The following is a 15,535-nucleotide window of genomic DNA, read 5'->3' on the forward strand; positions in this document are numbered from 1 at the left end:
TCATCTTTACTAACGATTTTACTTCTCTTTAATTAGCTCTCTAACTGATTTCCTGCAGCCTGCGTTGCTGTTAATTAGTAACAATATTTGGAATCCTAATTGAATTTGTCACATTATTTGCAAAATGGTAGAAATCACAGGGATAATATGTGTGCACAATTACCCATCATGGACATTACTGTAGTGCGCAGAATTCTCACTAATGATATCCCAAGTGTAAGCCTGAAATACTAAATTCTTTTCTGATACATGGAGTGTGTGCAGCAACATATTGGTGTCTTTCCTGGAAGAATCTAAAATGACAATGGCTATTTTTTTCTTGAAGTTGTCTTTTTATAAAACAGAGATTCTCCGTAACATTCCCTAGTCGAAAGACAATTACTAAAATTGAAACACATGGACCTGGAAAATTCTCCATCAAAGAATGTTTTAGTGAACATCAGATTCACTGCTTTATAAATAGACCTCAAAGCGCAGGTTCAGACCTGCTTTGGGATGGAGCAATCCTGGATGGTTTCTGGCAGCAGGCACCGCAATGCTGGATCATAAAAAACAGTGTCTGCACATTTGACAGCTGGTGGCAATGAGTGGTAGTGTACTGCTCAGTGCAGCCCCCATTCATTCTCCATGGGGCAGCCGCCAGAAGAGGGTACATATGCGTTTTCCCAGTGGCAGTGGTTCCCTGGCATAAAGAAGGAGCAACCGCACCGCAACCTCATAGCCTAAGAATAATAAAATATTTTTTTAAGAGGCCCTGTCTGGTCCTTAAAGATTTAAAACAGGCACTGTCCTGCAATAAACCCTTCAGCTTGTCTCTTTATTCATGCCCACCCACCAGAGTTGCAGCCCCCAGAAGCCCCTATACTATTTGGCACTTTCGGCAGTGTTGGATGCCTGTGTACCCTGCAATGCACCCCTATTATTGTCTTTGATCATTTCAATTCTGTGTATTGTAGACTTAGGAGTCAGAAAAAGGAAATAGTGAGCAGCAGGGTATACTGCTAGAAGTGTCAAATACTAAAAAAGTTCTTTTAGGCTGCAAATAAAAGGGAAAGTAGGGGACATGGGTCACCAGAGAGGTGAGTATAAAGGGTCAGCAATTACAGAGGATGGAACAGGGATAGTTGGGGGTCTGGGCCAGGGTGCTGCCAGTGTCATTCCTACCAGCCATGAGTGTCACTCTCTACTTCATACACTGTAGTGGTTGGGGGGCTGAAGCCCATTTCAAATTTAGTAGGGGATCCATGTTTTTGTGGGTGTGCCCCTGATATATGTCTGATAGCAGCAACATTGTGACCCAATCAGGCTGTAATGCATGCACATGTGCCAACAGGAGAGAAGAGATACATGTGCTCCTTCATAGCTCGGTCACACTTTTACTCTGCATTGCGGTGCATTATTGTTAATTGCCGGTATCCAATGCACCCAAAATCAAGCAAGTACTATTTGTTTTCCAAGGCAATGCATGGTATATGTGTCAGATTGTGATGGATTGCGGTGTGCATTCTTTGTATTAGTATGCAGGGGAGCCATACAAAAGTAAATGGCACCTGTGGTTCAGCTCTTGCCATGCATTGCATTTTACTGCAAGTTACTGCAATGTATAGGTGTCTATAAGCCCTAATATGCCATTCTGCAGGGGGAAGGTGACACCATTGCATGTAAAAGCTCTGGTAGTGTTGTCACGCTCCTGGCTGTGCTGTCTGGCAGAGGTGAATAGACCACAAAGTGACAGGACGCTCATACAAATCAACTGGCAGACAGGACGGCTCAGTATGTGTATTTCAGCTGTTTGCCAGGAATTCTTTTTTAATGAAACGGCCACATTAAGCTAGGCTTCATTGTATCTGACTATCACCTTATGGTTGCTCTGTATGTTTACCCCTGCGGACCATCAGACTGCGTACAGTTGCCTGCAGCAGGAAAGAAAAGCTTGTATCAGTCAAACAAATGCGTGTGCCCCATCCCAGCTGTTAAAGGGAGCCTGGCATCCCTCTACATCTCTATACATTTAAAGAGATAATATTTCTCTGCTGTGTTAAATTTAACGAGCTGCCCAATGTCAAGAACAAATTTAATTGGTTGCTATTGGCAATGTCGGTGCGTTTGTTTGTTCCAGTTTTTGGAAATGCACCCTCAAGACCGTAAGCACAGAGCGTCTGCTACAAAACTAGACCTGGAACTAATAAAGCCACATGGCCAAAAATCACATTACTATGCAAATAAAACAAGCTGGGGATTTCTAATGACCAGCATGCATATTTGATGGAGGAATTTTGCATATTTACAAAACATTTAGAGCTGTAATGTTCCTGGTGATCTAATTTATGTTAGAGCTTGGGAGAGCAAACGCTTGTGGATTGGAAATATGCAGAAGTTTAAATATTTTCGGCTTTCTATTTATATAAGGGTGTCAGAACAAACACACCATAGGGGACTACTAATGCAAATATATATATACTGTATATAAATCTATATGTGTATGTTATGATCCCTGTGCAAGCTGATACTCTGCAGAAGGGAAATTTTAGATGAACTTTTGTTTGTTGCTATTAAAGTTCTGGTAAAAATAATTGAAAATATTGAAAAGTATTTGTTATATTAATTTGCTCAGTGCAAAAAGAAGCCATTGATACTTCTACAAACCCTGCGATCTGAAAGCAGCACAAGAAGAAGTGTTATCCTAATATTATTCTCAAATATGGGCAGCTCCAGTGGTTAGCACTCTGGCCTTTGCAGCTCTAGGTCCCAGGTTCAAACCTCAGCCAGGACACTGCATGGAGTTTGCAGGTTCTCCCCGTGTTTGCATGGGTTTCCTCCGGGTATTCCAATTTCCCACCCCATTCCAAAAACATGCAGTTAGGTTAATTGGCTTCCCCCCAAAAAAGTTGACCTAGGACTCTTTGTGACTGAGGAAGTAAAATTAGATTGTCAGCCCTTTGAGGGACAGCTGTTAGTGACATGACTTTGGACTTTGTAAAGCGCTGCGTAATATAAATACTGTGTAATAATAATAAACTCCTCTCTGTAAAGTGAAGAATGCCTTCCCTTTAAGCACAGGGAGAGGTGTTCTGCAGTCATGAGACACTTTTTAGCCCATGGTGACAACGCTCCTCCTCCAGTACATTAGGTGAGTGTTGTCATTCGAGGACAGGAAGAAAATTACCAGGTGAAATGATGATGCCGCTGTGTCTTAGGAATGGAAAGCTGCACTATAATACATTTTATCTTGAGTTTAGATATACTTCATGTAAAAGCAATGTACCTTCATATCTTTACTGTGTTACATGCAGGCCTCTGGTCCTTGTCCTGTGCTCCTCAGCTTGCTGCTGATTTTAGAAATCTATGTAGCCTTTCATTCAGCTGATTTTTTTTCCAAGATTAGATCCCCTGTTGGGTTGTCATTGCTGGCTGTGGCCCTGTTAGGGAGATTTACCCGTCTGTGTATCCTAATGATCATCCAGGCAGAATTTCATCCATTGAGAGGATACCCAAAGTTTTGGGTTGTTACAAGAACAGGAATAGAGGTGTGATTTCCAATTGACAATGAAATTTCCACTTACTACTACCCCCCATTATTCTCTGTGGGTGGCCCTGGTAAGACACTGCATATAACAATGGTCGCCAAGCTTTTCGGACCCACGGACCACTAAAATTACCGGCTCCAGACCGCGCATGTGTGGGGAGCCGCATGTTACTCAAAGGGAAAGAAACTTACCCCAAAGTGATGTCATGATGCCAGAACTTGCCCACTCTCCCATCGCAGATCCAGAGACCCAACCTGCCCATCGCCCTGAGCCTGCGACCCGTACAGAGGACATGGTCTGCTGCTCTGGCCGATGCGCCCACGCAAGATGGGACCTTTTCCTGTCCCCACTCGGGGGTGCATGGGACAGAGCTGTGGACCACTAAAATTTTCTTGTGGACCACCAGTGGTCCGGAGGCCACGAGTTGGCAACCGCTGGCATATAACATCTCAACTACGGGCCCAGTGTACAGGCATTAGGAAGCAATATCTACACCAAAACCTCAATGCACATCTGAACAATTTTTATCCTTAAACCCCCTAACACTGACAGTTACCCACAACTATGACTACAAACATAAAATAAGGGGCAACATAAGACCTATGATAGACTTGTGGTTGACTGCAGTTCTGCACCATAGGCTCAACAGATGATTCTTGCACATGGTTGCATTGGAGCTGCAGCACAGTTCCTTAAAGCGACATATTGCTTCAGGCCATGTGAATGCTTTTCCTTTTCTGGAATAAGAACCTCACTGCAACTGCAAATACAAGGACAACTTGTGCAAATGTGGTCCAGTTTGCCGATACTGATTCATAGCAGCAGCTTGCTATGACCTTGGTGTGGCTTACTTGGAGTTCTGTTTATGCCAAATCTTGCCATCACACCGACTATCACAAGTACCCGTGAACTCCATCCTATCATACTATTAATAATAAATATATAATCAAAATATAAGACATTAGGAGGAATTTTTTATTTCCTTCCAACTTGTGTTGTGAAATGTGGCTAGAATGTGTTTTTCCTGCTTTTCATTTTTGTTCTTCCTAAATGCTGTTCACTAGTGAGATAAGAGTGATTTAAGCTGCTTTCCTGAGGATTTATGTGGATTTAATAGACTTGCGCGGGCAGTTTCACTTCAAAATCCCCAACTGCATCAGATAGGACATAGCAGAAGATCCCAATGAGGGATTAAATGGCGTGCTTCTAAACCCAATATTTTTTTTATCATCTGCACGTTTTAGGTTTTTATAACTGCAAAGTGAATTGCCAGAATTTTAATTAAGCCGAACCTTATCGCACACCATTGGTTTGCTGGGATAAAAACCGATTAAGGAGAAATGATGATAAAGGAGAGGATGGGCCTGTGATATTGGGTCAAGGGTAACACTTGTATTGATGCTGTGTGCTGTGGTTGTGCTGCAGAGCCTTACTAAGCATAACTGAGATTGTGAACTTTGTATCTCTTCCTTCTGTCTCTCTCCTTCCTATATTCAACTATTCTCATTTCTATAAGCTACAGAAATAATGAATTCTTAAAGCTTGGAGCATCATTAAGGAGCCAACTAAATACTAGTAAACTTTATAAATTATATTCTGGAAAAAGCAGTGTTTGATACAGGGTAATTGCCACTAAAAGGAAAGGGGAAAGGAACGGAAGGGGAAGAGGAAGGAAAAGAGAAGAGGAAGGAAAAGAGAAGAGCAAAAGGAAAAAGTCAGTAAAGGAAAATGGAGGAGAAAGAAGGGAAGGGCAAAAAGAGGAAGGAGAGGAATTGATGGAGAGAAGAGAGGAGTAGATAAAAAAAAGAAAAATAGTGGAAAAGAAAAGGGAAAGTGTAGAAATGTAAATGAGAAAGTAAAGACAAAAGGAGAAAGGGGTTGAAAGAAATAGGGAATTAAAAGTAAAGGAAAAGGGAAAGTAGAGTGCAAAAAGGGAAAAGAGACGAAAGTAAAGAAAAAGAGAAGAGAGAAAACAAAAAAGAGAAGTCAGAAATCAGGAAGGAAAGAAGAGAAAAAGAAAGAAAGAAAAGGAGTGGAACACCGGAACGTGAAAACAAAAGTGAAAAAAAGGAAAAGAGAGCAATGGAATAAAAGAGGAAAAGAAGGGAGATGAAAAGAAAAGGGAGGAAAACATAGGAAAGGAAATGAGTGAAAGATAGAACTGGAGAAAAACAGAGAAAGGAGATGAAAGGAAAAGAGAAAAAAGAAGAGAGAAAGAAAGGGGGGACAAAGGAATGAAAAAAGAGGAATACAAAAAAGGGAAAAAAGAACAAAGAAATTAGAAAAAAAACAACTGAAATGAAAAAGAGAAAAGGAAAGGAGTAGAAAGGGAATGAAAAAAGAGAAAGAGTAGAAAGAAAAAGGAAAATGGAGAAATGATGTGAAAATGAGAGATGAGAAAAGAGAGAGAAGAGAAAAATGAAAAGAAGGAAAGGAAGGTTGAGAAAGGGAAAAAAATAATGAAAATGAGTACTAGAAGGGAAAGGTGATAGAAGAGGAAAGGAAAGGGGTTGAAAGAGAAAGAAAGGAAAAAAGAGAGGGAAGGACAAGTGGCATGATCTGTATAAATCTTGAATGTTGGTGAGTAGACATAAAAGTGATCACATGAATAATACTGATTGGTGGTTATGACCTTTGCTTTCCCTTATTACAGCCTCAGCAAAAATTAACACACAAACCTCTTATTCTACTTTCCTGGTTCTCATTCAGCCTCAGATGGAGATCAATCGCTGCTTGGGGCAAGACAGCTTTTCAAGTGTACAAAGAGAAACATAAGGCTTGTTATTGCAGTTTCGGGTTCAAGCTAAAAGATTAGCATGTATGCCTAGAGGAAGATCTTACATCTGGTTTTATAAATGTATGCAGGGCACATGCCATCTGCCCCCCAGGGAACTGTGATGTCATTTGTTATAAAAATGCAAATGATCTGATTTACAACTAATGCAATAAACTCTCAGTTATGTTTCATCCACACAGTGACGAGAAAATTGATTTTGTGCAAAAGGTAACCAAATGTAATTATTTCTAATAAATCTATCCTTTAACAATGTTAATTAAATCTATCGTAGTTTTGGCCAGTGCCACGATTGGGTGACTTTTCTAAGAGAGCTTCGTCATTCCATCGCTGACAGTAATTATATCAGGACCCAAATAGGCCAGAGGTTAATTGAGATGCTATTGTTTCTCTGAGTAATGCATTACGTTGTATAATCCATTAAAAAAAACTTGAAAAGATTTCTCTTTGAGTTGTAGCGGAAGATTTGTACTATTTTAAGCACATCTGTCACACACACATATATATATATATATATATATATCTCCAAAGAGCTAAATACAAACCTGATATATATATAAATGTACAGATACCATATTTTTGGAAAATGCATTTAATAAAAAGGTCTGCAGACTAGACGCTAGAGGGAGCTCTATATGAAAGGTTGCAAAGGGTCTCACATTTTCTGCAGTGTTGGAACAGGAAAATGAAGACAGAGGCTGCCAGGGAGGTGAACAGGGGTGCACATAGCAGTGTGCACAGCGTGCCACTGCACAAGGGCCCTGGACGCTGCTCAGCTAACAGGGGCTCCCAATAGCAACTTGCACGGTCCTACATCCACCTGCCCTCCTTCCTTCAGAGGGCCAGATTTATTAAAGCTCTCCAAGGCTGGAGATAATACACTTTCATTAGTGCAGCTGGGTAATCCAGCAACCCTGGAATGGATTTCTTCAATGTCATTTGTTAGGTGCTAGCAAATGTTTTGAATCCTTCACCAGATCCATTCCAGGTTTGCTGGATCACTCAGCTTCACTGATGAAAGTTTATCTCTCCAGCCTTGGAAAGCTTTAATAAATCCCATTTGCCCTGATTTATTAAAGTTCTCCAAGGCTGGAGAGAATTCACTTTCATCAGTGAAGCTGGGTAATCAAGCAAACCTGGAATGGATTTCCTAAAGGTCATTTGCTATTTGTTAGCAAACGTTTTTAATCCTAGACCAGATCCTTTCCAGGTTTGCTGGATCACCCAGCTTCACTGATGAAAATATAATCTCTCCAGCCTTGGAGAGCTTTATTAAATCAGGGCCGTTGTCCCACTCGCACACCCTCAGAACTAAGCCTAGCTATCCAATCCTTAATGTCGGGCTAGGGAAGTGATGTGCGTCCCTCACGTCTGTGGCAGGTCAAAACTTCTCCCAACAATCCCTGCATCAGCCACTTCTTCCTCCCAGAGGCCAAGTTCAAGCTTACAGGCTTTTGCTTTGTTGCTCACCACAGTGGGGTTCCAGGGGGCCCACCAGTCAGTTTTGCACAGGGGCCCACTTTTGGCTCCATCCATCATTGGTAGTAAGGGTCTCACTTTAATCAGTAACGGTTTTTGCATGGACTGACCCTTTAAAAAAGTTTAGTGTTGAACAATCTTTCCTATGCACAAATGATTTCCTATCAAACAATTCCAAGTACTAACAGCAAGTAATACTGCAGGAATAATGAAAAATGTCAAATTTTCAGCCTCATTTAGCATAACATGGCAGGTAACACTGAAAGACAGCCGGCGCAGCACTTACATAAATGTCATATATATAATTTTCTGAGCAGGTTCTTTTATATTAATATGTAGATTCTAGTTACACTTCTTTCATTTAAAGTTTTATTTTAGCTAAGAGTTCAGGGAACTTCCAGAGAACTAAATACATGGTTCAAATAGACATGTGAGAATGAATGAATGTGACCCGGTATCAGTCTTTTGTGGTCCCTATACAGCAAGACTGGAGCTAATCAGTTCAACGTACATGGAGACAGTCCAGTGGCGGAGAGATCAGCTCATATATGCACTGATTTATCTTTCCCTGTCCATTCACAGGTCAACTGGGTTGAATTATGAAAGGCCATCAGACTGATGACATCTAGTGGCAGAAAAAAGTACTTTAGGATGAATCTCTGTAATGAAGGTGAATATTGTAGCAAAAGCTGCTTTTGTATTTTACCTTTTTAATTAATTTTTAATTTTTTTCTTGTTACTTTTGGGTGGCGCTTTGCTTTACCATCAGTGAAGATCTTGTAAAGATACAGGCAGGTGAGGTTTTATTTATGGCAATTTTACCTTTTCCTGTAAAATCGAGATGGGCTTGATTTCTATATTATGGAAAAAAAAGGTTGTGGGGATGGGGTTGTAGTCCTGTCCTCTTTTTATTGTGCTAATATCGTCAGGTGGGTGAGCGTTGTCATCCTAGGACAGAAAGTGGGGTGCCAATAACTATACCATATGAAAATAATGAAAAAAAACTAATGTGGTCACCACATTAGATCTGGTAAGCTGCACCATATGACATTTTTTGTTTTTGGGGCTTCAAGGTGCCCTATGCTGATGGATTTTCTCATCATATCCTCTATATAAATTGCACTTTAAAACGACCTCAAAGATTAATTTTAAAATTACCATTCGATTGCCAGCTTTACCATCAAAAATGTTTCCACTGTTCGGTGTTGTAAAAGTTTTCTTTAATATATGCCTAGATATAGCCAGACAAGACGCATTGGTTCAGGTTGCTATGGTGATGCTCGCGGACTGGTTTGGAATATCATCCTATAGCTTATGTTTTGTTGAAGAAATACGTCTGCATGAAGGCCGTCACCATGTAAAATGCCAGGCTGTGGTGGTTTCTGGTCCGTTTGAATTTACATGTTTTTAAGACGCCCAACATTATAAATTAATATTTGATAGCAATAAATTTGTAATGAATAAAATCCTAATTTTACTAAAGTAAATCTGTAATATACAAATACTTTTATGTGGTCATCCACACAGAGGAGTAGGATGGTGTCATATGTGGTCAGCCATGTGTCTTGATCATCGCAGGCCCTACCTGCAAAAGCCAGGCATACACTATACATTTTCATTTGGATGGTATCCATGATGAGTATTATCAGAATTATCCAATGCAGGTATTCACTGTTCTACGTATTATGATCATTTTCATCACTATATCTACTGTAACTGAAAGATCGGTCACAACAAACAAAGTGATTCCAATATCTATACAATGATTAAAGGAAAATTAAATTTAAAAAATCCTTGTATGATCATTATTAATTTGACATTCTGCCCAGAAATTGTTTGCTAATTTAATTGATTTGATCAATTCAATGTTTTCATGTAATCTATTATCCAATCAGAGTAGGTCATGGCTAGTTCAAAGTGGAACTAGATCCATGCAGCTCACCTATGCCGCCATCTTCTTTCTCTACTAGACGATCTATGGTCATTTATCCCTGGCACACACAAGGGAAGATAGGATTGCTGGGTTATCCCTGGCTACTATGTATGCATGCACATCTCAAAAACCCGGAGCGGAGTCAGGCAGGTAAGACACATTTTTGCAGAAGGGACATCATCTATCTCTTTCTGCAATAATGTCCTGTGTGATCATGCAAAGCTAAAAGTGAAACTTTAGTTCCATTTTAACTTCAGGAAAAAATGCTAATAGATTGCTGGGGTAAGGCTTGGAATACATTTTTTGTGCAGAGGGTTTCTACTACTTAAAGCGTACCTATACTCAGAATTTTAACTTTACATAACAGGGTAGAGAACCCTTTTATGTAGGGTAAAAATTCCTTTTTTTTTTATTTTTTTTTTAGGAGCAACACCCTTTCTTTTTAAAAAGAAAAAGGGTGCAACACCACCCCCTAATTCTCAGCTGACTAGGCAGTCGAGAATAAATCGGAGCGCAAAGCCTCCCGGGATACCTACGTCAGGCATCCCGGTAGGCTCTTGGGCGATCCTTCTAAGCATGCATCTTGAGCATGCGCAGAAGGAGCCTTTTTGCTGAAAGAGAAAAATTTGCCGATCTCACGCATGCATACATTTTTTTTTCATCCTACCAGCCGATCTCGCGCCTGAGTTGGGTGAAGAAGGATGAAGAACCCGGAAGAGAAGATGAAGATGGCAGTGCCTGTAGATCTTTGTCCACTTTGATTGGCTCGGCCAAGATGACGTAACTCCGGTGCGTTCACCGCGTCTTAGCACCACTAGGAGAAGCCAGGATGTGCCAAGAACCTCAGCAACCATTGCTGAGCTGTGCATGCGTTTTTAAACAGATGAGCTGACACCAGGCAGGTAAGAATCCTTATTGCAGAAGAGAGATCACTTTTTCCCTTTCTGCAATAAAACACTGCCTGATCACCATTTTTTTAAAGTGGAACCTTAGTTCATTTAACATTGGACAGAATAGGCTTGATTTATGAAAGCTCTCCAAAGCTAGAGAAGATACACTTTCATCAGTGAAGCTCGGTGATCCAGAAAACCTGGAATAGATCTGGTCCAGGACTCAAAACATTTGCTAGCAAATGACTTTGAAGAAATCCATTCCAGGTTTCTAGATCACCCAGCTTCACTAATGAAAGTGAATCCTCTCCAGCCTTGGAGAGCTGTAATAAATTGGCCCCAATGAGTCCATTATTTACCCTTTATTATATTATTTAACAGGCAATAGGAGGCAGCAGCATTGCAGAATCCAGGGGCACCACCATAGACATGCATTAGTGCTGCTTGCAAGCACTAAATGATTGTACAAACATTTTTAGGCATTTAATAGTGTTTTTTTTCTAAATAGTTTTAATACAAAAAAGGGAACAAAAAAGTAAAATGCATAAAAAAGCCTAGCAGTGATTACCAGTTTTCACTCAAGGACAGCTAACGTTTGACAGGAGGTGCCTGGGGCAGTAAATGTGTCGGTACAATACTGATAGTTCGAACTCAGCCTCAGGGCATCTATTCTCATCCTAAGTGTAAGCGCTCACCCAACCCTAGGTAAGGTATGGCTACTTATGGTTTAAGCACACAGCCAGCCACATGGTAACACAACCCAATGAATGGATGAGGGTTAGCGCTTAGATTATTCCGTGTATGCTGTGCCATCTTATCAAAACCATCACTTGTATTTCTGAATTCTGCAATCAAAAGACACATTCAGCTGTAAATCTAATCTGAAATAATTCTATTCTGGTCTGTAAACCCAGCAATAAATCAGAATTCTCCAACCCTAGACTACCAGACTTTCACTTGCCATCTGCTGGCTGGAGGGCATATATATAAATTATTTAGAATCAGAATGTCATATTAAAATGGACATTTCAGTTACTTTGTCTGTATAAATACATTTGGCAAAAGTATCATTTATTAAAAAAGCTCTGCTCGATAAAAAGAAGTATTTGAGCTCCATTCAAGTGAATTTCCCCAGGCTAAAATGGCATTATTGGTCTATTGCATGCAGTAGAAAGCATCTTCTTAGTCTCCTCTCCTCCAGTAATCTCCCTGCATTGAAGGTGAGCCATTGCATCAGAAGCTGGTCCGTATCAGACATTTTTGAACACAACTAGAAATTGCACAGGACCAGAAATTTAAGGGATTGTGTCATTTCAGTTCAGGAAGCAAATACTGACCTCGAATGATGCCTGAATAAACATGACCCCGTCCTTCTGTATTGTGAACTGAATGCCTTGATCTCTATGATTTGAAATACCTGGAAGCCCTACACAATGGTTCTGATTAATCAAAGCTCACCAGGACTGGAGAAGGTGAACTATCATGGGTGATCCAGCAAGTCTGGAAGGATCAGGTCCAGGATTGAAAACATTTGTTAAATATTAGCGAATGATCTTAAGAAATCCATTCCAGTTTTGCTGAATCATCCAGGTTCTCCCATTATAGTCTATCTTCTCCAGTCTAGGGGAGCTTCAGATCCATTATGTAGCATGTGCTTAACATGAACAATTATATTTCATTTTAGTACCACTTTACACGGGTAAAACATTTTAGCATGGAATATATGGAAAAGGTATTCCATGCTTCCTATATATTACCAAGCTGGAATCATCAAATAATGAAAAATGTAATTGAAGAATGTAAATTACAGCCAGAGGTATTTAAAAAAGAAAAGCAAAGGGGCAATTGGGGAATGCAAAGGGAAGTAATCGAACAAAATGAGTAAAGTATGGCTGGGACACCAAGTACAAGGACATATACTATTTTGTGGCAATGCAGGACACAACAACACACATTGCACACGCCAAAATGTATAACAACATTTTAACATCCCAGCTCACAATTGTATATTATCTACACTGCAAATGTATGATCAGGCTCATTGAATATTTGTTACATTTGCAATGCTTAACAAGATTGCAACCTCTCCATTATTATGTTGTCTGATATAACCACCAGAAAACATCTTTTATACAAGTTTTACAACAGTTGATGGTTCTTGCACTGAGTGCATCCTTTTTATCTTTCTTTAGTCTCCAAAAAAAAATTCTACACTTCCTCTCTTTTGCAATGGTTGACATTTTAGTAATGGATTTCCAGAGCCTGTAGCTTGCTTTGCACTCACTGTAGTTTATAAGAAACTTAAAGTCTATTCTTTCTTGAAAAAGAAACAATACAACAGTATAGACTACATTTTTCTGCAACTACCCAGTCTATGATCTTATATACTGCAATTCGGCATCATGACAATGCGGAAGGTATAGGATAGCCCTTTGTATGATGTTATCTTGTATGAACGTAAAGAGTTATTTCTCCTGTAGGGTCACATTACAGATTAATGAGTTGGATTGAATGCAATTGGAATATTTAAAAAATCTGTCCAGATTCAAAAATGTCAAAAGAAAAGTTTTAATTGGAGCTAACTGGCTCAGCCAGTTCAAATGGTAGAGAACTTTCAACATCAATCAGCTGAAATGGCTGAGCTGTATGCAGTAACTGCTATCGGCAGGTATGGGGTACAGCTAAACCAATCCAGGTGTCGGCCCCAGCCCTTGGTAAAAGATACAGACAGGTGTGCCAATGCAGCAGGAGGATTCTTAGTGTGGGCACTTTTGCTCTGATTTTGAACTCTGATTTGAGGGCAGAAAAAAAAAAACATTCAGAATTATCAGACCTCCAACAGCTACCAACTGTTTTTGCATATGCAGACAGCCCATAAAAAAAAAAAAATGTCTCAATTGACATTGTCTGTATATCTGTATATTTGTGCAAAAGAAGTAAAGAAAATATTGATTGAGCAACTCTCACATACCCCATATGGTATCACATGGCAGTGGGGTGCAGGGGATGATATTTTAGATTTTATTTGTCTCCCTGAATAGTTTTATGTATGTCCTGTGTGATGTCGTTGCAGAAATATGGAAATTGCCATTGCTGATCTCATTTTAATAACTTTACTGTACTGTACTGGCCTGACTATCTCAGGCTTAACCACTTTCTGAGTCACTGATCTGGAGCAAGCATGCAGATTACAAAGTCAGAGAGAAGTCAGAACTTCTGATCTGCATATTTGTTCCAGTTCAGATCCTCCAAAAGCATTGAAGTCACTTGATCAGAATAAGCACCAGGCAATCCTCTATATTTTATGAGTATATTTTTCTTTTGAAGTACACTTGGTGCTTCTAAATAGTCTCTAAACAGGCTATGGCTATAATATCTTGGCATCTAATTATACCTGAACAAATCAATAGGAGTTCTCAAGCTCCTCAACAGTCCTAAATCCCTGAGTGCACCAATATATGAATGTTAACACTGCCCTGCAGTGGGCTGGAGTGATCACTTCCCTTCTCCTTCTGCACATACCCATTAGCCAGTAAGAACATCCACCATAATTGACCATAGAAGGGCATAAAACCTCCTGCACTTTCCCGTTATTCAATATGAAGAAATAAAAATTTTGTCCAACAGAAGGGCATAAAACTTGCGTGGTCAGCTTTTGATAATGTAGGGAAGGGTAGATGTTTTCAAATCAGAATGTTCTGGGATTTAGGGCTTCTGGAATATTTAACATTTCAGAGTCCTGTCTCCATACTTCTTTAAAATGTTACTAATACCACCTTGGCTCCTAATGGTACCTGCACAAATCATCAAAAGTCTCCCAAGCTCCTCAGCAGCCCTCAATCCCAGAGGGCACCAATATGCAGATTTTAACACTGCCCAACAGTGGCCTGGAGTAATCAATTCCCTTCTCCATCTACACCATCTCATTAACAATTAAGAACATTCACCATAACGTTGACCAGTGGAAAGGCATGAAAGGTAGGGGGCCAGCCCTTGGCAATGTAGGGAAGGGTTGACATTTTTAAATAGTAAAGTTCTGGGATTCAGGAATACTCAAGAAACTTTCAGAGACCTGCCTCTCCATTTGTCCTGAAAATGTTGCTCGTAATATCTTGGCACCTAATTGTACCTGCACCTCCATCAAGCTCCTAAGGACCCTTCAATCCCAGAGTGCACCAATATGCAAATATTAACACTGCCCAGCAGTGGCCTGGAGTGGTTCATTCCCTTCTCCATCTGCAGTTTCCCATTAGCCAGTAAGAACTTCCACCATGACGTTGACTATTAGAAAGGCATGAAAGGTGGAGGGCCAGCTCTTCACAATGTAGGGAAGGACAGACATTTTTAAATCAGAATATGCTCAGATTCAGAAGAAACTTCCAGAGTCTTGCTCTCCATTCTTCCTGAAAATGTTGCTAATAGTACCTTGGCACCTAATGGTCCCGGTACAAATCATCAAGAGTCTCTCAAGCTCCTCAGAAGCCCTAAATCTCTGAGTGCACTAATGTACAAATGTCAACACAGCCAAGCAGTGGCCAGGAGTGGTCCATTCCCCTCACCTTCTGCACTTTCCGCAGTAGGAACATCCACAAAAATATTGACTTAAAGGCATGAAAAAGGATTGAAGTCAGCACTGTAAGGAAAGGATGCCATTCTCATATCAGTTTTCTCTAGAACTCGGAGCTCCTGGAACACTTAATAATATTTTCTTTTCTTGCTTTCTGAAAACGTGGCCAACTGCTAGGTTTTGAAGTAACACAGCTTTTACTGTACCTGTTATCTTTCATAGAAACAACAATAAATCAATATCCTAGCTGGGAGACCTATCAAACAACTAATGAGAAGTGAACATAGGTAGAAGCCCACCAGGTAAATTCCAAAAGTTCCAGTCTAACACAACTTCCCTGAGAAG

At 40.1% G+C, this 15,535-nt stretch overlaps 1 protein-coding gene across 4 annotated transcripts in view; it reads right to left on the minus strand.

Moving 5' to 3' along the window:
• The window catches only part of KAZN (kazrin, periplakin interacting protein), a 323,763-nt gene that overhangs the window by 156,729 nt on the left and 151,499 nt on the right, over positions 1 to 15,535 (minus strand). The window lies entirely within an intron of this gene.

The sequence above is a fragment of the Pyxicephalus adspersus genome, chromosome 11, assembly GCF_032062135.1.
Source record: "Pyxicephalus adspersus chromosome 11, UCB_Pads_2.0, whole genome shotgun sequence".
NCBI classification, from domain to species: Eukaryota; Metazoa; Chordata; class Amphibia; order Anura; family Pyxicephalidae; genus Pyxicephalus; species Pyxicephalus adspersus.